This window comes from Salvelinus alpinus, chromosome 20, assembly GCF_045679555.1.
Source record: "Salvelinus alpinus chromosome 20, SLU_Salpinus.1, whole genome shotgun sequence".
In the NCBI taxonomy this organism is placed as follows: domain Eukaryota; kingdom Metazoa; phylum Chordata; class Actinopteri; order Salmoniformes; family Salmonidae; genus Salvelinus; species Salvelinus alpinus.
This window is the reverse complement of record NC_092105.1, coordinates 32,306,477-32,333,682: the sequence shown is the minus strand read 5'-3', so window position 1 is coordinate 32,333,682 and position 27,206 is coordinate 32,306,477. Positions and strand designations below refer to the sequence as shown.

The following is a 27,206-nucleotide window of genomic DNA, read 5'->3' as shown; positions in this document are numbered from 1 at the left end:
ACATGGGTGGCATTTCTGGTGAATTTGCAGGCCATGGAAGAACGGGAACATTTTCAGTTTTCAGGAAATGTGTACACATCCTTGCAACATGGGGCCATGCATTATCATGCTGAAACATGAGGTGATGGCGGCGGATAAATGGTACAACAATGGGCCTCAGAATCTTGTCACGGTATTGCAATGCATTCAAATTGCCATCGATAAAATGCAATTGTATTAATTTTCCGTATCTTATGCTTGCCCATACCATAACCCCACCGTCACCAAGGGGCACTCTGTTCACAACGTTGAGATCAGCAATGGGGGCTCCCAATTAATGCAGCGGTCTAAGGCACTGCATCTCAGTGCTAGAGGCATCAGTACAGACCTTAGTTCGATTCCAGGCTGTAAACCAACCGGCCGTGATTGGGAGTCCCATAGGGCAGCGCACAATTGGCCCAGCGTCGTCCGGGTTAGAGTTTGGCCGGGGTAGACTGTCATTGTAAAAAAACATTTGTTTTTAACTGACTTGTCTAGTTAAATAAAGGTTAAATAAAAAATTCATAAAATAAAAAACGCTCGCACATATGACACAATGTCTGCTATCTACCCGGTACAGTTGAAACTGGGATTCATCCGTGAAGAGCACAATTCTCCTGCATGCCAGTGGCCATCGAAGGTTACGACACCGAACTGCAGTCAGGTCAATCCCTGGTGAGGATGACCAGCACCAGATGAGCTTCCCTGAGACAGTTTATGCAGAAATCCTTCGGTTGTGAAAACCCACAGTTTCGTCAGCTGTCCTGGTGGCTTGTCTCAGTCGATCCCGCAGGTGAAGAAGCCAAATGTGGAGGTCCTGGGCTGGCGTGAATACACATGGTCTGCGGCTTATGGTAACAGCTCTGGTGGACATTCCTGCAGTCAGCATGCCAAGTGCATGTTCCCTCAAAACTTGACATATCTGTGGAATTGTGTTGTGTGACAAAACTGCACATTCTAGAGTGGCATTTTATTGTCTCCAGCAAAAGGGGCACCTGTGTAATATAAACATGGGACCAACACTGCATGTTGCGTTTATATTTTTGTTTAGTATTCACAGTTTCTGATGTTTGCAAGTTTGCTAAAAAGTTACAAATGGTAGGCCTAGTATATAGTAACAAGTTAGCAGGTGCCAGGCTAACTAGCTAGCCAACTCCAGTCATGTGCTCACATTTGCTGGTAAACCTAGCTTAGGTGGCTAGTTGTAAGTTAAGCTTGCTGTTTTGTAGCCATATCTATGACTAAAAAGAGAATACGTTTTACAATCGAGATACAATAGATCTCCGATTGTAAAACCTCTTCTATTTTTTGTCACAGGTATGGCTTTCTGTAGTTGATTAGCTATTTTAGCTAGCTACCTACCTAACTACGTAAGTTAGTAAACAGAACAATTATTTGATTTCCCCCCACTGTAACAAAGTAGTATGTTAGCCAGCAATACACAATATTGGTTTCATTAGATAAACTAAAGTTAGCTAGCTAACTTGGTGGCTTGCAAGAAAAATTACTTAGTTAGCCACCATATTTGTCACCTGCCCTCTTGGTGCTGGCATTGGCTGCAGCTGAGCTTCTAGCTAAATCCAAAGCTTTGTTTTCGAATCCTCTTTGCTATATTCCGGTTGAAACATGTGTGGTTGAATGTCGCCATGTAGCAACAACAACAAAAAATGCTCCATCTGAATTCGTGTTGATGACAGGAATCACTTGAAGCCATTGTGGTGTGGTCAGTTCTTTCAGTTTTGCCCAAAAAATGAGGTTGTTAGTGTCACCCTTTCAAAAAAGCCTGCTTTGGGGAGGGACGGGGCCAGAACGCAAAGCACCGCTCCACACAAGTTGTAGTTTTTCAGAGACTGGAAAAAATGTGTCAGCATATATATTTTGGAATAAATCAGCTGACAGGAACATCGCTGAAAGACATCCATTGGCTCTATCGACCAAGGACAACCATATCAACAAGCACAAAAACAGTGCATCACAATAGTGTGATCAGTATCACATAGAGCCTTTGCGAAATGCCACAAAGCAGGGCTACATTTAATTTCAGCACTTGCCTCCCAGATCAATACACCAGAAGCCGAAATAGGGTGTATATTCAGCACGAGATGCCCAGACCTACCTTCCTACTGGGCAATTATGTGTGAAACACATCTCACTGACCTAGAAATGCCTTGGACATGATGAAAACAAGATTACCCCAGGGTGAAATTCCCCTTTAAGAGGAGAGGGAAAAGGTGATCGATTGCAGTAGCTTCACAAGGCTGAAAATACATGATCTAAGTGATTGATAGTTGGTATTCCGCAGTCATAAAAGTATGCCGTATTTACTTTGCATAACTACTATAATAGTGATTTTGTCAGACAGCATAGGCAGCAGCTCTATAGAGATGAGATTATATGATTTTGAATGAAATAATATAGTCATCAAATAAAACAAATATTTTATTAAAGTCATGTAAATAAATGATGCAGTACCATCACTACCATCATGGGACGTTTCTTAATTGTTTTATTCAGTGTTGTTACAGCATTCAATCCACATAATGTATAGTGCATTTAATGTTGAAAAAAACATGATCTTTTTTTATAATCGCACAGCACTAATATAGCTCCATTGTTCTATTTGATTTCATTACTTGTGTTACTATTTAGTTAGAAATATTATTATTAAACTCTGCATCATTGGGAAGGGCTCGAAAGTAAGCATTTCAAGGTAAAGTCTTCACTAGTTGTATTCGGCACAAAATGTATTTGATTAATATTGGCTATGTGTGTCAGACTGTGGACCACCTGTCACGATGTCTAGGAGGGAAGGCTGTCAGATTCAGAATGGGAGACGGCATGAGAAGAAGAGTAAGAGAACGGTCCAGTGCAGAAACAACTCTTACCCCTAGGCTCTTCATGTATCCACTGCCCCTTAGCCACTTCATATACTGAACAAAAATATAAACGCAACATGCAACAATTTCAACGATTTTACTGAGTTACAGTTCATATAAGGAAATCAGTCAATTATAAATTCATTAGGTCCTAATAAATTCATTAGGTCCTTGTCACGTCCGTCGTTAGAATGAGACCAAGGCACAGCGTGGTATGCGCAGCGTGGTATTCTCTTTTAATGAATGAACACCGAACAAACCAACAAAATTAACAAACGAAACGTGAAGCTATACAAAATAGTGCTGACAGGCAACTACACATAGTCAAGATCCCACAAACACAAATGAGGAAATGGCTACCTAAATATCATCCCCAATCAGAGACAACGATAAACAGCTGCCTCTGATTGGGAACCATATCAGGCCACCATAGAAATACAAAAACACCTAGATGACCCACCCAAGTCACTATCACGCCCCAACCAACACAGAGAAAAAACAGCTTACTATGGTCAGGGCGTGACAGTACCCCCCCCCCCCCCCCCCCCCCCCCAAAGGTGCGGACTCCGACCGCAAAACCTGACTCAATAGGGGAGGGTCCGGGTGGGCATCTATGATGGATGACGCAGGGCGTCGGGGGCGGCTCCGGTGCGGGACGAAGTACCCACTCCGCTCGCAGTTACGTCTTCCTCCATGGCGGCTCTGGTCCGGGGATCATCGCCGGAAGCTCCGTACCGTGGGTCGTTGCTGGAGGCACCGGACCGTGGATCGTCACCGGAGGCTCCGGACTGAAAACCCCTGCTGAAGGCTCTGGACTGCAGATCGTCGCTGGAGGCTTTGGACCGCCGACCGTCGCTGGAGGCTTCGTCGCTGAAGGTGACTCTGAAAAAGACCAAAAGAAAGATGCCCAGGGTCCCTGCTCATCTGCGTGAACGTGCCTTAGGCATGCTGCAAGGAGGCATGAGGACTGAGTTAATTCGGGAAACGTTAACTCATTAAAAAACTGTTCTCGTGGTGCCCCAAATTTCTAGTGAATTAATTGTTACATGATTAATTTAATCAAGTAATAATTAAACGTAGGAGGTAATTATTCGATGAATAGCAGTGATAGAAGAATTTGTATGTTTAAGATAATGACTAAAGTATTCCACCCTGAAACTGTATAACTGTGTGAAATGTGTTAGAATCATAAGAATATAATCTGATGATGTGTGTAGCTTGGTTAGAATTATAACTAGGGCATTGTATTCTTTTGTAGCTATAAAAGCAGGGAGAAACTGTGAGACGAGATAACTATGTATGGGGGTAGTGAGAAAAAATTATTGTGCCTGTCTAAGCAGGGAGTAGCCTATGATAAGAAATTGTGTGTGTGTGTATGTGTATAAAAAGACTGGCTCTGCATTTGAGGGGCGGAGCGCTCTCTGAATAAAGTGTTGATCTATTGCAGACTGAGACTTTGTCTAATTCTTCATTAAATTAACCAGAGCCTTACAACCTCTGGGAATTGGTCAAAGCTTGAGTGATAGTTGAGTTCAACCATTGAGATAGCAAAATTCTCGTGACAATTTGGTCCTTCGAGCCGGATCTCAATACCTGTTTCTGTCGTTCCAGGGAACACCGAAACAGTGCAGATCAAGGATCCGTAAGACAAAGACCTGACCTCTGAAATTGAGGGTTTATTTCAGGCCGGTGGCGAACTGGTACACGACAGGAATGGTGACGAGATCCAACCTACATTGAATTCTCAGCTGCAAGAATAAGAATAAGTATACCCTGGCGCAGTAATGTAAAGTACTTAAGTAAAAATACTTGAAAGTACTACTTAAGTAGTTTTTGGGGTATCTGTACTTTACTTTACTATTTATATTTTTGACAACTTTATACTTTTACTTCACTACAATCCTAAAGAAAATTATGTACTTTTTACTCCATACATTTTCCCTGGACACCCAAAAGTACTTGTTACATTTTGAATGCTTAGCAGGACAGGAAAATTGTCACGAATATCATCCAAGGTGGCTCCCCTTCCTGTTCGGGTGGCGCTCGGCGGTCGTCGTCACCGGTCTACTAGCTGCCACTGATCCTTTTTTCCTTTATCGTTTGGTTTTGTCTAATTGTTTTCACCTGTTCCTTGTTGGGGTTTTGGGGTGGTTGTTATTTAAGTTCGATTAGCCCGATTGTGTTTGTGCGGGCTTGTTTCTGTATTGTGAGAGGTGTTCTTTATTTATATGGGTTTTCCGCTGTCCGGTTTGATACCAGAGTGTACTTAGGTGGAGTGTATTACGCCTATGTTCGGCGTTACCTTTTGTACCTTTTTTGGTTGGACATTAAAGCGTGTTTTTTCCCGTATCCTCTGCTCTCTGCGCCTGACTCTACACCCATTCACTCTTTGAGCGTTACAGAAGCCCGCACCATCATTATGGAGTCAGCAGGAGCAGCGACCACCCCTCTCCCTACGATTGAGGAGCGAGTCCTTCATCACACGTCCATCCTCCATCGCATCGGATCAGCGATGGATCAGATGATGGAGAGGATGGACCGCTGGGAGAGGAGTGGTCTCCCTACTACCCCTCCAACCCTCCCACCGGCAACGATACCATCTCCTCCAGCGGGATCCGGTACCAGCGCTCTGCGTATTGCGCCTCCGAGGGAGTACGATGGAGTGGCGGCAGGGTGCCAGGGATTCCTGCTTCAACTAGAGCTTTACCTGGCTACCGTTCGGCTGGCTCCCTCAGAGGAGGAGAGCGTGAGTGTCCTCGTCTCTTGCCTGACGGGTAGAGCCCTGGAGTGGGCCAATGCCGTCTGGAACGGGCCCGACTCGGCGAGGGGCCACTACCTGGAGTTCACCCGCCGTTTCCAGGCCGTGTTCGATCACCCTCCGGAGGGCCGAGCGGCGGGTGAGAGATTGTTCCATCTCAGGCAGGGGACGAGGAGCGCGCAGGACTTTGCGCTGGAATTCCGGACCTTGGCTGCTGGAGCGGGGTGGAACGACAGGGCCCTGATAGACCATTACAGGTGTAGCCTGAGAGAGGACGTCCGCAGGGAGTTGGCTTGTCGGGACACTACGCTCAGCCTGGACGAGCTCATAGACATGTCGATCCGATTAGACCATCTGCTGGCTGCTCGCGGGCGTTCTGAAAGGGTCCTGTCTGTTCCACCTCCTGGCCCTCCCGCTCCCATACCTATGGAGTTAGGGGGGGCTGCATCTAGGGAGACCGGAGGAGGAGGCTCCTCCTGTACCAGCTGTGGCCGGAGAGGGCACACTTCCGGTCGGTGCTGGAGGAGTCCATCTGGGAGTCGAGAGGGCAGGCAGAACACTCCTCAGTCACCCGAGGTGAGTCGGCACCACCCTCACCAAGAGCTTCCTGTTGGTCACATGTTTTTATTAATTTGTTTCCTTAAGTTTTCTCCTTCTCTCCAGCATAAGGCGCTAGTCGATTCAGGCGCAGCTGGGAACTTTATAGATCGCGGACTCGCCCAGAGGTTGAAGATTCCGTTAGTACCGGTAGACCCCCCTTTCCCCGTGCACTCCTTAGATAGTCGTCCGTTAGGGTCAGGGCTGGTCAGGGAAGCCACGATTCCTCTGGAGATGATTGCGCAGGGGGATCATAAGGAGCGGATTAGTCTGTTCCTTATCGATTCACCTGCGTTTCCGGTGGTGCTGGGTATTCCCTGGCTGGCTATTCACAATCCTAAGATTTCGTGGAGACAGGGAGCTCTCCAGGGGTGGTCTGATGAGTGTTCAGGCAGGTGTGTAGGAGTTTCCATCGGTGCGACGACGGTGGAGAGTCCAGACCAGGTTTCCACCATGCGCATTCCCGCTGAGTATGCCGATTTGGCTATCGCCTTCAGTAAAAAGAAGGCGACCCAATTACCACCCCATCGACAGGGGGATTGCGTGATAAACCTCCAGGTAAACGCTGCACTGCCCAGGAGTCACGTGTATCCTTTGTCCCAGGAGGAGACGTTGGCTATGGAGACATATGTCACGGAAGCTCTGGGACAGGGATACATTCGGCCCTCCATGTCACCCGTCTCCTCGAGTTTCTTTTTTGTGAAGAAAAAGGAGGATGGTTTGCGTCCGTGTATTGATTATCGAGGTCTCAATTCGATCACGGTGGGTTTTAGTTACCCACTACCTCTCATTGCTACGGCGGTGGAATCATTTCACTGGGCGCGGTTCTTCACGAAACTGGACCTCAGGAGCGCGTATAATTTGGTGCGTATTCAGGAGGGAGATGAGTGGAAAACCGTGTTTAGTACCACATCTGGTCATTATGAGTACCTCGTCATGTCGTACGGGTTAAAGAATGCTCCAGCCATCTTTCAATCCTTCTTCAATGAGATTCTCAGAGACCTGCATGGACAGGTTGTGGTGGTGTATATTGACGATATCTTGATCTACTCCGCCACACGCGCCGCGCATGTGTCTCTAGTGCGCAAGGTTCTTGGGCGACTGCTGGAGCATGACCTGTACGTGAAGGCGGAGAAATGTGAGTTTTCCAAACGAGCCGTTTCCTTCCTGGGTTATCGCATTTCCACCTCAGGGGTGGTGATAAAGTGTGACCGCGTCAAGGCCGTGCGTAATTGGCCGACTCCGACCACGGTAAAAGAGGTGCAGCGGTTCTTAGGGTTTGCCAATTACTACCGGAGGTTTATCCGGGGTTTTGGCCAGGTAGCGGCTCCCATTACCTCACTGCTGAAGGGGGGGCCGGTGCGTTTGCAGTAGTCAGCAGAGGCAGACGGAGCTTTCCGTTGTTTGAAGGCGCTGTTCACCGACGTGCCAGTGTTGGCGCATCCGGACCCTTCTTTGGCGTTCATAGTAGAGGTGGACGCATCCGAGGCTGGGGTTGGAGCGCTCGGGTACGCCACCGAAGCTCCGCCCCTGTGCTTTTTTTCGAAGAAGCTCGGGCCAGCGGAGCAAAACTATGATGTGGGGGACAGGGAGTTGTTGGCTATGGTTAAGGCCCTGAAAGTGTGGAGACACTGGCTTCAGGGGGTTAAGCACCCTTTCCTCATCTGGACTGACCACCGTAACCTGGAGTATATCCGAGCAGCTAGGAGACTGAATCCTCGTCAGGCAAGGTGGGCCATGTATTTCACTAGATTTCAATTTACGATCTCGTATCGGCCAGGTTCCCTCAACACTAAGGCCGACGCGCTGTCCCGTCTCTACGACACTGAGGACCGGTCCATCGATCCTACTCCCATCATTCCGGCAGCTAGGCTGGTGGCACCGGTAGTATGGGAGGTGGACGCGGACATCGAGCGAGCGCTAATGGAGGAACCTGCGCCTCCACAGTGCCCGGAGGGTCGTAGGTACGTGCCGCTCGCTGTTCGTGATCAATTGATTTGATGGGCTCATAGTCTATCCTCGTCAGGTCACCCGGGTATTTCGAGGACAGTGGGAGGTCTTAGGGGGAAGTACTGGTGGCCCACCTTAGTGAGGGACGTGTGATTCTATGTCTCCTCCTGTTCGGTGTGCGCTCAGAGTAAGGCTCCTAGGCACTTGCCACGAGGGAAGTTACAACCCCTCCCCGTTCCACAACGGCCGTGGTCCCATCTATCGGTGGACTTTCTCACTGACCTTCCCCCGTCTCAGGGAAACACGACGATCCTGGTCGTTGTGGATCGGTTCTCGAAGTCCTGCCGTCTTATCCCGTTGCCCGGTCTCCCTACGGCCCTACACACGAGCGCACGAATATCGAAGGTGGCTCCCCTTCCTGTTCGGGTGGCGCTCGGCGGTCGTCATCACCGGTCTACTAGCTGCCACCGATCCTTTTTTCCTTTTTCGTTTGGTTTTGTCTAATTGTTTTCACCTGTTCCTGCCCCTCCGCTTGCCCTGCCGGAAGCTGGGTCCGCAGTGTGTGGGGCCTTTTAAAGTCCTGAGGAGAATAAACAAGGTTTGTTATCGATTATTACTTCCTTCGTATTATCGTATTAACCCCTCGTTTCATGTGTCTCTCCTCAGGCCGGTGGTAGCTGGTCCCATGCAGGAAGGTGAGGTTCCGGAGGTCCCTCCGCCCCCTCTGGACATCGAGGGGTCCCCGGCGTACACGATACGGGCCATTCTGGACTCTAGACGCCGGGTGAGGGGCCTGCAGTACCTCGTGGACTGGGAGGGGTACGGGCCGGAGGAGAGGTGTTGGGTCCCGGTGGGGGACATATTGGATCCATCTATGCTGAGGGAGTTCCATCGCCTCCATCCGGATCGCCCTGCGCCTCGGCTCCCGGGTCGTCCCCGAGGCCAGTGTTGACGCGCGTCGGGGGGGGGGGGGGGGGGGGGGGGGGTACTGTCACGAATATCGAAGGTGGCTCCCCTTCCTGTTCGGGTGGCGCTCGGCGGTCGTCATCACCGGTCTACTAGCTGCCACCGATCCTTTTTTCCTTTTTCGTTTGGTTTTGTCTAATTGTTTTCACCTGTTCCTTGTTGAGGTTTTGGGGTGGTTGTTATTTAAGTTCGATTAGCCCGCTTGTGTTTGTGCGGGCTTGTTTCTGTATTGTGAGAGGTGTTCTTTATTTATGTGGGTTTTCCGCTGTCCGGTTTGATACCAGAGTGTACTTAGGTGGAGTGTATTACGCCTATGTTCGGCATTACCTTTTGTACCTTTTTTGGTTGGACATTAAAGCGTGTTTTTTCCCGTATCCTCTGCTCTCTGCGCCTGACTCTACACCCATTCACTCTTTGAGCGTTACAAAAATGGTCTAATTCACACAATTATCAAGAGAACATCCCTGGTCACCCCTACTGCCTCTGATCTGGCAGACTCACTAAATACGAAATGCTTCATTTGTAAATTATGTCTGAGGGTTGGAGCATGCCCCTGGCTCTCCGTAAAAAAAAAACATGAAAATGGTGCGGCCTGGTTTGATTAATATTAGGAATTTAAAATTATTTATACTTTTACTTTTAATACTTCAGTATAGCAATTACATTTACTTTTGATATTGAAGTATATTTAAAATCAAATACTTTTAGACTTTTACTCAAGTAAGATTTTACTGGGTGACTTTCACTTTTACTTGAGTCATTTTCTATTAAGGTATCTATACTTTTACTCAAGTATGACAATTGGGTACTTTTTCCAGCACTGCCATGCACATGGAATATTTTGCAGTACAACTCTAAATAAGACTTTAATCTCAAGAGAAGAAGGGTTAAATGTTTAGTCTTCTTTTACTTAGAAAATCATATATGTACATTTAATTAATACATTATCAATAATAAAATAATAAAATTGTAAATTCATGTCTTTCCACAACACATTTGTCCAATCTGGGAGGTGAACTTGAAAAGGTATTCAATCATTTCACTATGTATTTCAGATGGAATCAAGGCATTAGAATGTACCAGAGGCCACCAAAATAGAGATTGTACTGCAAAACTTTTTGAACTCAGGGGGGCAATTCAGTTCAAAAGGCTTTATCAGCATGGGAAACATATGTTCTCTCCCTTTCTATCTTTTCATGGCCAAAGCACTTATTTTTTAGCTCAGTGTCACGTCCTGACCATAGTGCTTATGTGTTTTGCTTGTTTTAGTGTTGGTCAGGACGTGAGCTGGGTGGGCATTCTATGTTGTGTGTCTAGTTTGTCTGTTTCTGTGTTCAGCCTAATATGGTTCTCAATCAGAGGCAGCTGTCAATCGTTGTCCCTGATTGAGAATCATATATAGGTGGCTTGTTTTGTGTTCGGATTTTGTGGGTGGTTGTTTCCTGTGTCAGTGTTTGTGCCACACGGGACTGTGACGGTTGGTTAGTTTGTTGTTTTGTATTTTGTCTAGTTTTTGTGTTATTAAATCATGGAAACTTACCACGCTGTACATTGGTCCTCCGATCCTTCTCGCCTTTCCTCGTCCGATGAGGAGGACGAAATAGACTGCCGTTACACTCAGTGCTCATATGTAGAGGCCAGACTTGAGTAGTTTCAGTCCAAGTCTGACAGAGGGTCAGACTCGTGCAGAAGATGTTGGGTGTTTTTCTGACTACCACCTCTCACAGTACTGGGCCTATGCAGACTGCAAATACATGGCACTGCTGCTCCAAGACAAGCACGACACCCTCCTCAATCAATCTCATGATGCTACACAGTCACATCTATCTTATATAATAAAGGAAACTGAAAAACATAATTAAGAATTATTAGTCTTTTCAGCACTGACAATGTTGAGATGGATTACATGTTGTCACTCCGCAATTTGTCTGCCTGTGATTTCTTACTTTTTGTATGCTATTTCTGTCCTCAATCACTAACTTTCTGTTTTCAGGTTGCCAGGTGTGATAAGTAACTTGTAGGGCGGTTGAGGACAGGGCTCACATAAAGTGCTCAGCGTTAGACAGATTCAGGCCATGGGGCTAGTTCTATGGAATATTCAAGTGGTTCTGTCACAATCAAAAGCCTGTCCCTTGAATCACTGCTGAATTAAAGCCATTTTGGTTAACACATGGGCTGCTCTGATCTGTTATATTCAAAGCACAGACACAACTAAATGGGATTTTTCCTCAGTCAATTCAGGTCAAGAGATGTATTTGAAATTCCATTCTTTAATAAAGTTGTACTCAGAGAAAATAATGGACGATTATCAATTCGTGCCATGATTTTTTATTTATTCATCAATTGAATTTAAATTAAATTGAGTCCAGTTCTGACAGTATCACACCAACATGTAAATGTCAAACAGATGCATGGATATCTTTAATGAATTCCTTTGCCCCATCAGCGATTCTGGAGAAGCTAACTAGCCTAAGCCTAAATTGATACAGACACGTACAAATCAAGTGACAACTTTAGCAATCAGCAGACCTTCTCTCTCTTTTTGATGATATCCTGTCGTGATAGGACAGACATTTTCAGTGGATCTTTTCAATGGCAGCCCTTTTCGTTTTGAGTCCTCGGGCAGCCAAGGCCTTGAAAGTCCACTCTAGTTCGAGCTGGCCGCTCCATTAATTCATTTTCCTTTAATGATAATAGATGCTTACGGGGCGGCCTGCATTTTTGCACAGGTCTGACGAAATTCATGCCTTAAAGACAGGCAGTCAGATGCCTTTTTAAATGATGAATAGCTGCATTTAAAAGTTGCTGAAAGCCAAGATTGTGAAGTCTATCATTTACAGTTGCCTGAATATGGTAATGGTTTCATTATCCAGGGTGCTGGGAAGAAACCCCCCTTTTTTGCTGCTTTTTGACAGGAAATGATTGACAGCCCAAATGGTTTGACAAAGAGCCTACAGACAACAAACATCTTGTTTCCTCTAGAGTAGTGTTTGTCCCAAATGGCATCCTATTCCTATATAGTGCACTACTTTTGACCAGGGCCCATAGGGGTCTGATGAAAAGTAGTACAATATATAGGGCATAAGGTGTCATTTGGGGTGCAAACTTTGTTGCCAGTCATTGCACTGCCTATTATTAAGCAACCAATGAGATGGTGAATGGGCATGCATTTTCACCTGTGTCTAGTGACAATGGAGGTTTCCCTCAGGATGTATTGCTGCCATACCGTAATATTGAAACTGCTCATGGCACATTGTCATATTTGTTCCATGAATATGAATTTTTTTCTTTACAATTACATATTTAAATGTTAGACGAGATTATTTAAATAGATGACCGCATGAATTGATATGAGAGATTATAGCAACCATGAATATACAGTATGATTGGTAATTACAGTGTTAGTAATTGGAACTGTATTGTGTGCATTACAGGACGTGGTGTGGTCTCAGTTTGGGTTCCTGGGTTGTAGTGGGAGACAGAGCACATTGTGGATTGATACAGAAGGTGCCAATACTCTCTGCCACCTGGACTCCTGTGGGTAGAACCTGGTACTACAGGTGCAAGGAAGGTAATTGTACAGAACTGGGTTGTGTTCAGTAGACACAAAACAAGAAGAAAAAAACTGTGAAATGGAGGGGGACTATCTGGATATGTCCAATAAGAAGCGCTTTTTGTTTTCTGTTGCAAATTGTTTTGCTTCGATGAGCCCTAATGAACAAAACAAACCTCACTGGCAAGTGGTAGTAGTGCACACAGACGATGGATGTTTCCCTTCACAGAGGGAATTGTACAATAGATTAGAATGACAAAATTTAACAGCATTATAGCTGAGAAGAAAGGAGTGGTACTGGAGTCAGACAATAGATACAGCAAATCAACAGAATGAGAACTGTCTGTAGGGCAAAGATCTACTCACCATGTAGATGTAGAGGTGGCCGTTTACATTCCTGGGAGGGGAGTGGGGGGCTGAGAGGAGGGAGGTGAGGGGCTGAGAGGAGGGTAGGGAGACAGAGGGGAAGGGGATGAAACTCACTTGGGGACAGAATCAGATGGGTTCTCTGGCCCTTGAAAGAGAAAGTCATTTATCGAGGTCTCATGAGAGAGAGATGGGGGTATGAAGTGAGGTACTTTAGAACAGAGAGATATTAGTTCTGTGGAGCACTGAGTCTGACAAAATATATAAATATATTTTTGTATATTATCTTCTCACTGCTTTCACATATGAAGATCACTATTCTTGTTTCTTTAAATTGGCTGTTGAAACCTTTCACATTGATGTGATGACCTAAGAAAAGAACTCACATTACATAATTGATGAAGGAATTTGTTTCCTATATGTTCATTAACCAATTTAATTATACAAAGCAAACACTCTGTCCGTTTCTAAGAATTTGTAAGATCCTTATTTGCATAAAATAGACATAGACCCGTGTCCAAATTAATCAATAGCGTTTATTCTCGAGAGATCTCTCCTCCAAAAACCATGTACATCACATTATATATTACACACAGCGTCATAGAGTCCCTCCCACTCCGACTAGGACAAAGCTGATCAAAAGTTCATTCCAACACACTTACGCACATACCTTACACATAATATCTGGATTATCTCCTGAAGTCTCTCCTCAGTTTATTACCACTTAGCTGACAGTTCCAGTCCCCCCCAGATACGGAAAACCTAGAGGAGCTTGAGCTGTCTTCCCTTATCTCCACAGAGGTATAGCTTAGTGGTTCAAACATAGGTTAATGATCCATTTAGTTTTCTTTAGGTACACACAGCCATTCTTTTCTTCCCTCATACATGCTACATAACCTCTTCCTTATGAACTAACATTATTTATCAATATAGAAAAACAGGTTCAATTAGTTATAGTTATAGTTAAATGTATACATCGTTTAGTCATTTATTCATAAAATTCATAACAATAATATTTCAATAAAGAGAGATTATATTGAACTATAGCTTCTTAAATTGAATGGCGATAGATTCCAGGTTTCCTCAACTACATAGAGAATAACCATTGTGGTTTCAAGTTTTATTTGTCACATGCTGAAGTACAGTGACATGCTTAACTTGCGATGATGCATGCAATGGCTTTGGTAATGGCTTTCCCTTTAAAATAAATTGAACCAAGATCAGCAATCCTACCCTGTTTTATTTCAGGAAGCGTTGGCACCTGTTCCCCCCCTGCAAACAAGCTGTCTGTACCCCAGCAGGATCCCCTATGAGGAGTCTAGTGTGACGTACTCCAGCCAGACCTCCAGAGGTTCCCCACAGACACGCCAAGGCCCACACAGTCACCCTCTAGTCTGGACAGGTACACACTGTGCCACTTTCCTGGACACAGATTCTCCCTTGAGCATGCTTTTTAATTCCAGGACTAAGAAGTTAATCTGTGTCGAGGGAGTCAGGAAGCAGATGCAGAAGGTGAGTTTAATAATAAGAAACATGAAGATAATCAAAACAGGGGTAGTGTATTCAACGTAAACCATACCAATACCGCCTGAAGACTGAGGCTACTGAGGGCTAAATAAAAGGGAAAGTAATCAGGGTGATGATGAAGTCCAGGTGTGCGCAATGTGCGCAATGATGGTTTCCAGGTGTGCGTAATGTGGGTTGCTAGGACCGGTGGTTAGTAGACTGGCGACGTCGAGCGCCGGAGCGGAAGAGCAGGAGTAGCCGTGACAGTACCCCCCTCGACTAGCCGCAGGACGACGCCAGGCCAGGGGGAGGACCGTACCCTCCCAGTACACCAGGTACTGGAGCCAACCCCCACGACGTCAGGAGTCCAGGAGGGACCTGACGGCAAAGGTGAGGCACCCATCGATGTCCAGGGGCGTCGCGGGGGACGTCCACCAGGACCCAACAGCGCTCCTCTGGACCGTACCCTCCCAGTCCACCAGGTACTGGAGCCAACCCCCACAACGTCGGGAGTCCAGGAGGGACCTGACGGCAAAAGTGAGGCTCCTATCAATGTTCAGGGGCGAGGGACGACACCAGCCAGAGGACCAGGAACCACCGGGTAGTTGTAATCTATAGGTTACCTCGTTGACCGGAGGACCTTGAAGGGCCCCATAAACCGGAGACTGAGCTTTCTACAGAGCAGGTGGAGCAGGAGGTTCCCGGTGGCGAGCAAGACACGATCACCAGGATGGAATACGGGAGCCTCAGTCCGCCGGCTCCACCTGCTCCTTCTGAACTACTCGTCTGCCGCAGGAGCGTCGGTCTGGCTCGGGGTCCACGGAGCCAGGGATGGTTGATATCCCAGGACACACTGGAAGGGGGTCTGCCCGGTGGAGGAGTGGCACAGTGAATGCTGGGTGTACTCCATCCAGGGATGGAACCTCCCCAGCTCCTGGTTCATCCTCTCCACCTGCCCGTTGGACTGAGGCTGGTACCCAGAAGTGAGGTTGACGGTGACCCCCAGCTTCTCCATGAAGGCTTTCCATACCTGTGACGTGAATTGGAAGCCACTATCGGAGACGAGGTCCTCCGGAAGGTCATAGTGTCGCAAGGCCTACTGGAACTGTGCCTCAGCGACCTGAAGAGCAGTAGGGAGACCAGAGAGATGGATAAAATGGCAGGATTTAGAGAATCGTCTTATTCCATCTGCTGGAGGCTGCCACAGTCTGGAAGGTGAGGGCGTACTCCGCAATGATCTGGGCACCCTGACGCTCACCTCCTGCTCTGTCCTCAGGTGGATGAGGTGGAAGATCGCCATAAACAGAGCCATGAACCTCTCATAGGAACACAGCTCTCCTCTCTCCCAGACGGCCATAGCCCACTCCAAAGCCAGTCCGGTCAGCAAGGAAATGACCGCAGCAACCTTGGACCTCTCGGTGGTGGGGGCTCTTGTCTAATGAGCGAAATAGAGAGAGAAATAGAGAGAGCACTAGGAAGCCACGGCATTCCGATGGAGTCGGAATATATAGGACATCGCTGACCTGGGCGGACTGCTGGATCGGCTGGGGGTCTGGCTCGCTGGGACGACTCGTGGTAGAGGAACCTCCGCTAGTTGCAGATTAATTATCGCGGGTGGTGGAGAACGCGGAGGACCTTATCCATTACCGTACCCAGTTGAGCCAGCTGGTCATGGTGTTGACGGAGTAGGTGTTCCTGTTCATCGACCATCTGGGAGATATCCTTAACTTCTGCTGCTTCCAGTATTCTGTAACGTATACACAGGGAGTCAGGAAGAATGTGAGTTTAATAATAAAACCATGAATATGCTCAAAACATGCGTAAACAAAACCAAAACTGACCGAAAGACTGAGCTACTGAGGGCTAAGTAAAGGGAGAGTAATCAGGGTGATGATGAAGTTCAGGTGTATGTAACGATGGGGAGCAGGTGTGTGCAATGATGGTTTCCAGGTGTGCGTAACGTGGATTGCCAGGACCGGTGGTTAGTAGCACGTTGAGTGCCGGAACAGGAGAGCGGGACAATGAAATATTTATTTTATCGGTTAATAATTGAGTAATCGTGACAGAACAGAAGCTTTAATGTTAAACATTATTGCAGAGATTCATTATGGATGAAGAGGACAGGTATGCTGCATGAAAGTAAGATTGTGCCATCAGCCACCGAGACTAGGAGTTCCAAATAGCACGCTATTCCCTATATAGGGGGCGGTGTTGCAATCTACTACAGAGATAGCCTGCAGAGTTCTGTCCTACTATCCAGGTCTGTACCCAAACAATTTAAACTTCTACTTTTAAAAATCCACCTCTCTAAAAACAAGTCTCTCACTGTTGCCGCCTGCTATAGACCACCCTCTGCCCCCAGCTGTGCTCTGGACACCATATGTGAACTGACTGCCCCCCATCTATCTTCAGAGCTTGTGCTGCTAGGTGACCTAAACTGGGACATGCTTAACACCCCAGCCATCCTACAATCTAAGCTTGATGCCCTCAATCTCACACAAATGATCAATGAACCTACTAGGTACCACCCCAAAGCCGTAAACGCTGGCACCCTCATAGATATCATCCTAACCAACTTGCCCTCTAAATACACCTCTGCTGTTTTCAACCAAGATCTCAGCGATCACTGCCTCATTGCCTGCATCCGTAATGGGTCAGTGGTCAAACGACCTCCACTCATCACTGTCAAACGCTCCCTGAAACACTTCAGCGAGCAGGCCTTTCTAATCGACCTGGCCCGGGTATCCTGGAAGGATATTGACCTCATCCCGTTAGTAAAGGATGCCTGTTTTTTTTTAAATGCCTTCCTCACCATCTTAAATAAGCATGCCCCATTCAAGAAATTTAGAACCAGGAACAGATATAGCCCTTGGTTCTCTCCAGACCTGACTGCTCTTAACCAACACAAAAACATCCTATGGCGTTCTGCATTAGCATCGAACAGCCCCCGTGATATGCAACTTTTCAGGGTAGTTAGAAACCAATATACTCAGGCAGTTAGAAAAGCCAGAAATTTGCTTCCTGCAACACAAACTCAAAAAAGTTCTGGGACACTGTAAAGTCCATGGAGAATAAGAACACCTCCTCCCAGCTGCCCACTACACTGAGGATAGGAAACTCTGTCACCACCGATAAATCCACTATATTTGAGAATTTCAAGAAGCATTTTTCTACGGCTGGCCATGCTTTCCACCTGGCAACCCCTACCCCGGTCAACAGCACTGCACCCCCCACAGCAACTCGCCCAAGCCGTCCCCATTTCTCCTTCAACCAAATCCAGTCAGCTGATGTTCTGAAAGAGCTGCAAAATCTGGACCCCTACAAATCAGCCGGGCTAGACAATCTGGACCCTTTCTTTCTAAAATTATCTGCCGAAATTGTTGCAACCCCTATTACTAGCCTGTTCAACCTCTCTTTCATGTCCTCTGAGATTCCCAAAGATTGGAAAGCAGCTGCGATCATCCCCCTCTTCAAAGGGGGGGACGCTCTTGACCCAAACTGCTACAGACCTATATCTATCCTACCCTGCCTTTCTAAAGTCAACAAACAGATATCCGACCATTTTGAATCCCACCGCACCTTCTCTGCTATGCAATCTGGTTTCAGAGCTGGTCATGGGTCCACCTCAGCCACGCTCAAGGTCCTAAACGATATCTTAACCACCATCGATAAGAAACAATACTGTGCAGCCGTATTCATTGACCTGGCCAAGGCTTTCGACTCTGTCAATCACCACATCCTCATCGGCAGACTCGATAGCCTTGGTTTCTCAAATGATTGCCTCGCCTGGTTCACCAACTACTTCTCTGATAGAGTTCAGTGTGTCAAATCGGAGGGCCTGTTGTCCGGACCTCTGGCAGTCTCTATGGGGGTGCCACAGGGTTCAATTCTTGGGCCGACTCTCTTCTCTGTATACATCAATGATGTCGCTTTTGCTGCTGGTGAGTCTCTGATCCAGCTCTACGCAAACGACACCATTCTGTATACTTCTGGCCCTTCTTTGGACACTGTGTTAACAACCCTCCAGACGAGCTTCAATGCCATACAACTCTCCTTCCTGGGCCTCCAACTGCTCTTAAATACAAGTAAAACTAAATGCATGCTCTTCAACCGATCGCTGCCTGCACCTGCCCGCCCGTCCAGCATCACTACTCTGGACGGTTCTGACTTAGAATATGTGGACAACTACAAATAGCTAGGTGTCTGGTTAGACTAAACTCTCCTTCCAGACTCACATCAAACATCTCCAATCCAAAGTTAAATCTAGAATTGGCTTCCTATTTCGCAACAAAGCATCCTTCGCTCATGCTGCCAAACATACCCTCGTAAAACTGACCATCCTACCGATCCTCGACTTCGGCGATGTCATTTACAAAATAGCCTCCAATACCCTATTCAATAAATTGGATGCAGTCTATCACAGTGCCATCCGTATTGTCACCAAAGCCCCATATACTACCCACCACTGCGACCTGTACGCTCTCGTTGGCTGGCCCTCGCTTCATACTCGTCGCCAAACCCACTGTCTCCAGGTCTTCTACAAGATCCTGCTAGGTAAAGTCCCCCCTTATCTCAGCTCGCTGGTAACCATAGCAGCACCTACCTGTAGCACGCGCTCCAGCAGGTATATTTCACTGGTCACCCCCAAAGCCAATTCCTCCTTTGGCTGCCTTTCCTTCCAGTTCTCTGCTGCCAATGACTGGAACGAACTACAAAAATCTCTGAAACTGGAAACACTTATCTCCCTCACTAGCTTTAAGCACTAGCTGTCAGAGCAGCTCACAGATCACTGCACCTGTACATAGCCCATCTATAATTTAGCCCAAACAACTACCACTTCCCCTACTGTATTTATTTATTTTGCTCCTTTGCACCCCATTATTTATATTTCTACTTTGCACATTCTTCCACTGCAAATCTACCATTCCAGTGTTTTACTTGCTATATTGTATTTACTTCGCCACCATGGCCTTTTTTTTGCCTTTTACCTCCCTTATCTCACCTCATTTTCTCACATTGTATATAGACTTATTTTTCTACTGTATTATTGACTGTATGTTTGTTTTACTCCATGTGTAACTGTGTTGTTGTATGTGTCGAACTGCTTTGCTTTATCTTGGCCAGGTCGCAAATGTAAATGAGAACTTGTTCTCAACTTGCCTACCTGGTTAAATAAAGGTGAAATAAAATAAATAATAAAATAAATGTAATCCTCTTATATTGACCAGATTCACCAATTCAGACGCAGCAGCCCTAGTCAATGGAATATTAATCATTGGAAGGTTCAGCCCTACTCAACCCCACATTGCTGCTGCACAGTATGAGGTCTGAGTGAGTTTGAAAAACATTATTTGTCTCATCATTGATACTTTGGTTTGTGACCACTGGCCTTTTCCTGTCTTGACACTGACTCTAGAAGCTAATTAGGAGAGGGGTTGTCATTGGTCTCTGTGATACCCACCACCCTTTCACCCTTCAGATTCCAGCAGCATCAGCCGGCACATCCACACGCTCTCTCTTTGAGTCAAGACAGTGGAAAGCAATGAGCGTCTGTCCCACTTACTATCTCTGAGAACATAGTGCTCCTGCAGAATACTAATGAAGATAGTTACAAGTGCTACCACTAAGAAACAAAACATTGGGGGCTGTTCATGTGGTTTATAAGTTAAACCTATAACCTATTATGTAGGTACATGACACCTAGTTTTAAGGGGACTTCAAAGAATTAGGTCTTTAGAGGTTATACACTGTTATAACAGACGTCTGTTGTACAAAGCTGTGGATGGGAAACCAAGCATTATCGTACAGGTTATCCTGCACTATTATCTCATAGGTGATTAACTTTCAGATTTTTAGCAACTAATTTCAGTTGTTTTCCACGGGTCCATGTCTGTAGAGTTGAACTAGGACCTATCGTCTGTTGTGTCAAGACTAAGCCCAGTTACCCCCTAGAATAAAACACTTATCACTATGTGATTTATTGAAATATTGCTAAGTCTGTCCAAATCAAGCAAAGCACGCAGCAGACCGCTCTCTAGGCTGAATGAATTAAGACTGCAGTGGAACCGGAGGATCAATATGGCCTGTTCACTTGAATAAAGACCACATTATGAATTGGACAGAAGCCTCTTAGAGGGAGTGGAGGGAGGTCAGAAGCTGCCATCTAGTGGCTAGTGTCCCCCACTGTGTTGAACCAGTCTCAAATTTCTGTTTCAGATGTCACGAACCGGCTCGAAGCCCGTAACAAAAAAAAGAGACTTGGAGATAAGGAATAAGAAAAATATATTTAACTGAGGCAACCTATTTACAAATAAATCTGGGGACCAACAAGGACCCCGGAACACCACACCAATCACACAAACAACAAAACACTGCCCTGGATCCTAGTCCCACTGCTCCAGCCAACCTCGTCCTTCCCAGACCTCAGCAACCTTTGGCAACAGGAAGCAACCTTTAAGAGGAAAGAAGAAAACGAGGCCAGAAGGGAACAGGAGTTCCAGAACAGGACAATACCAAACAAAATAAACAACGGTCAGTCATGTAGACATTCAGGAACAGGGCATACGAGAGAGCGCGTCAGCAACAAGTTCCAACGAAAAGAGCGTCTCAGGGTCCTCCCACTAAATTTTGGCAACAACCATACGTTTACAACAATATCAAATGAGCCCAGGCACAACCAAGAGCGACCCCTAGGTAAATCTGGGTCACCTTCCCAGAACCAACTCTCCCTGAGAGCTTTCCTTCCCAGAACCAACTCTCCCTGAGAGCTTTCCTTCCCTAACCAACTCTAGCCGCTCTTGTTGCAACTTGATTTTAGTACGCTCCAAATCCTGTCTAAATGCAAATTCCTTTTCATACTTTACACAATCGTGCTCTAGCTTAACACAATCATACTCTAGTTGTAACAGAAGCAGTTCTTTCTGGAGTTGAAAAGAAAGACTACTAGGGCTAACAGATGGAGCGGCCATTGAACTGGGGAGACGGGCGAGTCCTCAGCAGAGGCTGCCCCAGTGATAACTGTAAGAATACCACTCTCCATCAGATTGGCCCTTCAATATCAACCTAACAGAATGACATTTATCACTAATAACAACCTGGTAGTGATCAGCGATCTTCAACAGATGTTCTGTAGTACATAATTCGAACAGTTCCTCTGATGGAAAGCGAATAAACTTGTCTATATTAGACACCATAGTCACAAGTAAATACCAAAAAAATATCTTCCCTCTGCTGAGCACACCAGACCACAAGAGAAATGCAATCACACTAGGCACCACAGAAGACAGATGAGATATATGGAGCTTCCCCAAATCCTACAATAACTCAACCCTAGTCTTCGTGTGGATTCGCGGTGGGTAATTACACACTGTACCCCGCAAGCAAGGGAAAACCCCCACCAGCACACTGGCAGATTCCCCCCAAGCTACAGATGTGCCACCGAGACAACTGCTTAGTCCACAGACACCACACAAAAACAACAAAATAACCACGCCCAACCTATTCCAAAATAAAACACGTCGCTAAGCCTAACAGGGGAAAAAAGAAAGGCTATAGCTCCAGGTAGCAAATGGCACTACCCTACCCATTTCTCCCACTGAGGTACACAGCAGATTGTACTCACCTCAGACCGATGTCCCAACAGCAAGTAGAGCAAGAGTTTCCAGCCTGGGCAGGGGCCTGGAAACTAACCAATGTACTCTCCAACGCAGCACACAACCAACTATCCACCGCAGTGGCAAGTTTACCAAACTAAAAGGCAACCAACACTGAGCACCAAACATTACAACTCAAAATCTGTAACAAAAGATGCAAACAAAGCACCTACAGAGTTTTCGAACATTAACTCCACATTTTCTACCAAACAATACACATATCAGTTAGCCTAATGACTAGTATTAGTCCTTCATAGTGCAACAAAGTGCAATACACCTAAATGTCAGGAACCAACCTAATGATCCTGGATGACTCACACCACAAAGCAACAATCATAACTTCAAAATCCCAGCTGACTCTCACCACAACGCGAGAAACATACCTTCAAAACCCCAGATGAGCCCCCACTTGTCACGAACCAGCTCAAAGCCCGTAAAACCCCAGATGAGCCCCCACTTGTCACGAACCAGCTCAAAGCCCGTAAAACCCCAGATGAGCCCCCACTTGTCACGAACCAGCTCAAAGCCCGTAAAACCCCAGATGAGCCCCCACTTGTCACGAACCAGCTCAAAGCCCGTAAAACCCCAGATGAGCCCCCACTTGTCACGAACCAGCTCAAAGCCCGTAAAACCCCAGATGAGCCCCCACTTGTCACGAACCAGCTCAAAGCCCGTAACAAAAAAGGGAGACAACATGGAGATATGGAATAACAAAGATATATTTATTAACTGAGGTAACCTATAAACAAATAAACAATGGTTGCATGTATAGATGTGATAATGAGGAGCGTTGAAAGATGCCAACACAAACAACCCAGCCACAACCAAAATCAAACAGCATGTCTGCATGGAGATGAATAGGGAAGAGGTCTATTTACCCCATTTCGCAGACGACCCTCGCAGCTCCGCCCACCGACATCCTAATAAGGAAAACAAGAGCAAAGAGAAAGAATTCGGCAGACAGAGTGGGAGGGTCGTCACACAGAGCACTCAGCATTCTAATCCTTACAGTCCTTGACTCCTTCAGCTCTGCTATTTATTGACTGGCTATGCTCTGCTCTCTGACCCCTGGACTGTGATCTGTGGTGCTAGAAGACAATTCCAGACATTTTTGGCTCCTTCAGTGCTCCTACTAAGAGATACGTTCCTTATCCATATTCCTACCTATCACATTGTGTTTCTTCTGACATCTGACCCTGTTGCCCTCCTACTCCAATATGTGCTATTTGTTCCCAGACACTGGGGGCACCATGTGGAGTCTGTCGACCCTGTTAATGTCTCCGTCAACTCCTGGATTGAGTTTGTAGGTACAGTAAAGTCACCTCATATGCTTCAGAGGGCCATATTTACAGCTTGATGTGGTTTTCCCACCACAAGCTACCCCTACCGCCCATAGGGCCCTGGTTAAAAGTAGTGCACTATATAGGGAATAGGGTGTCATTTGGGACGCAGCCTCACAGGGGATGGATGTGACGGGTGTTGAGACTCCCTGATGATGACTGTGGGTTTTTGAGTAATGAACAGGCCTCAGAGTAAAGCTATGGCTGTCATAATGATTTGTGGGTGTGCATGTAAAGGAGTGGTGCACTGCATAACACATTGATATATCTAGATGAGAGGAATGTGTATTCAGGTAGTGTGTCACCTCTGGTGCCTCCTGATAACTGGCTCTGAGACAACGTCACAGACACAATCAATTATGCCTGCTGCACATGTCTTTATCAGCGACTTCTTTCTCATGATAGGAGTTTTTCTTTCTTCTTCCTGATCTGATACAGGAAGTTGATGATGAGGCAAGAGCAGGCGAGGCCCTCGCCAAAGCCATTGTCTGTGCTCTGAGGACGACACTTAGTAACGACAATGATGATGACTGGCTCAATCCCACTGAGGTACAGTATCCTGACCCTTGGTCCCAGATCTGTTTGTGCTGTCTTTAATTTATTTTTATTTATTTCAACTTTATTTAACCAGGTAGGCTAGTTGAGAACAAGTTCTTATTTACAACTGCGACCTGGCCAAGATAAAGCAAAGCAGTGTGACACAAACAACAACACAGAGTTACACATGGAATAAACAAACATACAGTCAATAATACAATAGGACACATATACCAATTGTCATTGACAATGACCACAAGACTTGGGAAGACGGCATAAACAGATCTTGGACCAGGTTACCTTGACCCCGACTTATCCTCTTCACACTCTACTGTATGTCAAAATATTGACAGTTCACTTGGCACTGCCACAAGCCACAACAAACCCCCTGTACCTTGTAGAATCTGATGGTACATTTGTCATGCACACTCTGGGTCATTCTCAGTGCAGTACGACAATTTGTTGTCCTTATAAGAACATAGATCACAGGGAGGAATTTGTCCCGTTTGGCTGAGGTCCAGGGAAAGACAAAAGTCCCAGGAATGCAGCATATAACAACAGAGAGGAGATGACTGAATTCCAACCCACCCATATTGACAAATCTGTCTAGCTCCAATTAGCATTCAAGCATTTGGGTTGTTGACTGACCTTATGCTAGAGATTGCCTAGCCTAAAACTTGGCTTTTTAGGTAAGAAATTAAGAGCTCGAAAGAGGCTACAGAACAAAGGATTACGTGTGTGAGACTAGTTAAGAGACAGAGACCTTGTACACATACAGTACTGACCATAGTCCCTGAGGTATGTCAACCCTGAGTAAGGTGGATAGTGCCGAAACATTGGTTATTTTGGTTTCGACTTTCTTTCTTTTTTTCTGAAGGAGGGGTTGGTGGTACTGATGTGAACATGCAGTAGCTGAAGCTGGCTGTGGGGGCCTGAATAGAGAAGAGAGGGACAACAAGTCACTGTGACCAACAGACCCAGGATACCCCAGCAGGGGGCCATCCAGGGACCCGTACAGGGGCATATCGTGACTCCAATGGCCAAGCTTAGAACACTAGCCCTTCATCACCACCAGCAGAGGACTCCTACTCACCCTCCTCTTCCTCACAATCTACTGTACCCTTCGGCCCCCACCTCATCCCTGTGACCTGGAACCAGAATGGCATACAGAAAACTACAGAGCAGAACCCCATAAAGAAAGACGGACCATCACCATCCAAAGACTGTGACATAGTCAGGCCTAGCAGCATAACACAAAGCATCACACCCAGACCTGGTTGTGGGAGTAGAGCCCACACCAGCATGGAGGGGAGGCATGTCCAATCTCCAGTTCAGCCTCAGACCCTCTAGTGTTACCAGAGCCAGGCTACAGAGATATAGGAAGGCCACCACCTGGGGACAGAGACGAGGGTGACGGAGCACACTGCCCCATCTCCATCATCACCAACGACCTGCTGCAGTGCCTGGTTCACCCTGAGGTCATCACTAGAGTCACTGAACTACTGATGGAGAGACAGTCAGATCAGGGACAGCCGCACCATAGCCTCATAGTCTGCATTACAATGTTCATACTAGCATACTACTTAGGATGAATGCCATACTATATTACTTCATACTAAGCTAATATATGGATATTGCAGCAGAGTCTAACACTCACAGAAGAAGTAGATTGACTGTTAAAAGAGTAGTTAACTATTTTACAACTTAATGTTAGATGGTTAATTGCATGGAAAGTAGTCTATGGGCCAGGAGAAACTGTAATCTATGCTTCAGATCTCTTTAAACATCCACTACAAACTTCAGCTAACTTTAGCCACCACAAGCTAACAATCAATGGAAGTGATGGGGCATGTGAGCTTGTTTTTTTCAATGGCCAAATTACCTTTAAGTAACATAAAACTAAATGTGGAGTTGATTTTAATTGATTTCAGGGGATTTTGACTTTTTACATGCTCTCACTTCTGTTGATTGTTAGCTTGAAGTTTGTAGTGGCTGTTTAGAGAAAAACTATAATTCAGGGTTCAGTTATCTTGGCCCATCGACTAATTTACGGGTTAAGAAACATCTAACATCAAGTTGTAAAATAGTGAACTACTCCTTTAATTAAGTTCCCTCAATTGTTAAAAAGGGTGAAAACAGGTCAATAAGTAATCTGTAAGTATATCATTTTGGACTTAGTTGAGTAACACTTGAAAGGCACCACAACACTCATCGAAGAAGTAGATTGTAAATAAGTTCCCTTAAGTGTTAAAAAAGGGGGAAGGAGATCAGTAAGACAGTTGACTTGAGTACCTGAGGTAGTGAAGGTAGATCATAGTAGTAAAACCTCTGACAGCGGCTCTTATGTCCTCTAATACTGCTGCTGAGATTCTCTCTGTGGAGTTAGCAGTGTTTTAGAGATTTCGAAACCACGGAATGAACTTCTGTGCTCTGCAGTGCCCACGTGGGAAATCCTGCCTGGCTCATAGTTATTCCAGTGTCAGAGAAGGAAAGAGGAAAGAGATGCTCCTTCTTTTTCTACCCCCATAGATATGGTTTATTGTAGTCTGTTATAATGATTTATATGACTATTATAATCTTGGGGACTCAGTTCCATGAGGTCAAATCCAAGACAAGATTATTTCTTACATTCTTACCATGTTTTGTTGTCTTGTGCTATTAGTTTGATTCATTTAATTCTATACACGCCGAGCAAATAGCACTCAAATAGCACTTAGAATGACTTTGTACGATCCTAATCTTTGTAATAATAGTGATATATCTCAGATGTTGGCTACATTCTCTGCATTACATTCCCCAGCTGTTTGCATCCCAAATGGCACCCTATTATCTATTTAGAGAACTACTTTTGAACAGAGCCCTATAGGTGCCATTTGGAACTCAGAGAGAATGGTAGAATGGCAGCCTGTTACGAAACAGTGATTAATGAAGGTTGTCTAAGGAGTGATGGATGTAATATGTCCGTTACTAGGAAGTGGTGTGATTGCTTTCTGTCGGTAGTCATGGATCTGTGATAAGGGAAGGAAATCCCACGTGCCAAAGCCATGAATGAGTAAAGATGATAAATGTGCATACCGATTCCACCAA

General features: G+C 45.9%; 1 pseudogene; it reads left to right on the top strand.

Annotated features, from left to right (window-relative positions):
- Positions 1-88: 88 nt before the first annotated feature.
- Positions 89-25,711, top strand: LOC139547102 (HSPB1-associated protein 1 homolog; annotated as a pseudogene).
- The last annotated feature ends 1,495 nt before the right edge of the window (positions 25,712-27,206 follow it).